The sequence below is a fragment of the Hydra vulgaris genome, chromosome 11 (genome assembly GCF_038396675.1).
Source record: "Hydra vulgaris chromosome 11, alternate assembly HydraT2T_AEP".
In the NCBI taxonomy this organism is placed as follows: domain Eukaryota; kingdom Metazoa; phylum Cnidaria; class Hydrozoa; order Anthoathecata; family Hydridae; genus Hydra; species Hydra vulgaris.
Genome location: NC_088930.1, coordinates 50,121,374 through 50,124,640, shown reverse-complemented (window position 1 = coordinate 50,124,640; position 3,267 = coordinate 50,121,374).

The window sequence follows — 3,267 nt, the reverse complement described above, 5'->3', positions numbered from 1 at the left end:
TATATATGTAAAAAAAAAAAGAGAAAAAAAACTGACTGTAGCATTTGCTACACTTGCTACAGCCTGGATCCGCTCCTGATATATATATATATATATATATATATATATATATATATATATATATATATATATATATATATATATATATATATTAGCAAAAAAAATCTTGCTTGAGCTTCTACAGCCAATTTCTCCTTAAGCAGGATCATCAGGAAATCAAATAAAAAAGGTTGCTTCCTGATGATCCTACTGAAGGAGAAACTGACAGTAGAAGCTCAAGTTTAGATCAGTATTTTTTTTACTAATCTATTACTGTTCTGTTGTTTAAGAACATTGAGCACTTTTTTTTTTGTTAAACACAATATTTATATATATATATATATATATATATATATATATATATATATATATATATATATATATATATATATATATATATATATATATATATATATACATATATTTTAGGGCGGGTCATACTTTTTTTCTTTAGAGTTGCTAACCTGGCTATGGTCTTAAAAGCTGCTCTAGGTGCTACTTATTGTAAAAAGGCCAAAAACATTTAAAGAAACAGGTGTCTTGTACTTGCAACTTTACCGCAAAGATTTACCCTTTAAAGGCTTACAGCTAAAAATATAAGAAATTCATCAAGCACATAATATGATACAAAGGCCACATCCATGGCTAGCGCAAAGAAGTATTTTTTTGGAGGTGTTATAAGCATTTTTTGCATACTATCGAAAAAAAGAAAAAAAACATGCACCCCCTTAGTTTCGACCCTGTCAACGATAAGGGGATGTTATCGACGTCGAAACATAAAATTCACTTAAATGTTTCTAGATATTATTAGTTCAATGAAACAATATAATGAAACGTAATTTACAAAAAGTCTGATTTACAGCTAACACTAGGAAGTTCTGTTCTTAATGCAGTACACTGTAAAATCATTCCATGTCGCGACTCATGTTCAAAAACGGTTGAGCTTGCTGCAGAGATATCTTGGATAGCACGCTCAACTGCCTAAGAGTGACAGGGTATACCAAAAATGAAATCAAACTGACAGTGTTGAAGTTTTTCATTCTCAATAGCTGCTAGCAATGGTGGTGGTGTGAGGTTAGCTGTAGTCCAGTCAATCATATCAACGTAAGCCAGTATTTGCAATTATCGATAACATCTCATTTGCAACGTCAGGTGCTTTACCTGTTTCTGGCATTACATGATCAATGTAGTTATTGTTTGAAAATGATAAAATAACATAATGTTCTTCCTTTATGCGTCTACGTATACCAGACTTCTCAACAAAAGTTAAGTCTTTCTTCCCATCAAATCCAATACAAATTAATTCTTGCATTTCGGCAGCATGCTTGACCTCTCAGACCTCTCTAAGTTTTGCAGGATCTATTGCAGTTTCTGCTGACAATAGCTTCATATCTTTTAGCACTGCATTCACTACAAGACAAGTTTCTCTGTTACTAATCTTGCATCTGTCCAAAGCTTTGCACAACTCCGGATATTGTTTCATGTTTCTGGGTGCTGCAACACCGTCATCAGATTCATCACTGGAAATTTCATGATCAAGAGCTTCATCATCCATGTTTAGTTGAAGTTCTACGTTCTCACCACCATCATCATCAGCATCATCACTCATGTTGTTGTAGATATAATTTGTTTTTGTATCATATTTTATTTTCTGATTGCGCTCAAATTTTAAACGTTTTACTCCTCTCATTTCTTTCTTCTGCAACAGCTTGTAGCTCCTGTAGCTTTTATATTTATAGCACCTAAATATATTTTCCTTCAAGTTTTTTGGTCCAACCAGAAAGACCATTCTGTTGGAGGTATTTTATGCGACAGTGGACAAATACATTGCGAATTCCCTTGTATACCGCTGTCAACATATTTACAAGTACATATATCAAATACAGTTTGTAATAATTTCAAACAGTCTTGGTAGTTGAAGGATGTCTTTTTAGAATTGGGATATTTAGCAAGACCCTTAACTTTATCAATCAATTTCTTTATACGATTGACTACACTTTTTGTGTCAATTACTGGGATTACTGGGACTCGTAGTGTTGTAGATACTTACAACTTCATGTGCTACAGCTGTCACTCTCTTCTGCATACAATCATATTTTATTGTGCTTTAAGTAGAAGTCATACAGTCTGTAAACATCACTAGATGTAGGAAGTTGATTTTTTTTATAACTGCAGGCTGGCCCAGAACTGAGTGTTTAGTCCAAAGTCTTGTGCTGACGGACGCAATTTATTAATACTCAATACAATCGAAACCAACTTGTCCAAACAATATCAGATGACAATTAGAAAAGATTGATTATAAACAACTGATTGAAATAAACCCTGTTGTAGCAAGAATCAATAATCACTTTTTATAAACAATCTAAAATATAAAACAGAATATGTTAAACACATATATTACAGTAATACAGGGTTTGATGAGGATAAATTTACAATATACTAGGATTACTTTGGGTTGAGTTAAGGTTATGTATGATTAATTTATGGTTACTTAGACTTATCTAGTATCATTTCATGTACCAGCGGATGTAATATAAACTAAACGTAGTGAATACTAATAAGAACTTGCCTTTATAAAATTGATATGCGTTTTCACATTATTTCCTCATTTTCAACTACAAGTTGCAAGTACTTACTGAGCTTAAAGTTTAGAAAATTTTATGGTCCCTAGATTTTTGACCAATAGAACAATTTTTTATGCTATAGCCAAAAAAAAAAGTATGACCCAGCCTAATATATATATACATATATATATATATATATATATATATATATATATATATATATATTTATATATATATATATATATATATATATATATATATATACATATACATATATATATATATATATATATATATATATATATATATATATATATATATATATATATATATATATATATATATATATATATATATATATATATATATATATATAGATAGGGTAGATTAGGGTAATATGAGCACCTTGGTAATATGAGCATACTTAAAGATTTCTTAGATGTAAGCAGTGAAGTTAAAACTGCTTTGTATTTTATTGAGTTGACTTTATGTGGTGATAACAAGAATCAGTACAATTAGGGTGAATTTATATACAGTAATTAGCGGCTATCATCTAATTAAAACGCTGTTAACTTTTTGCGTTGTTTAAAATAATATAATCGCGCATGAATATGTGGCGCGTTATTTTGGTGCTAATATAATGAAATTAATTTTTTCATAAAGA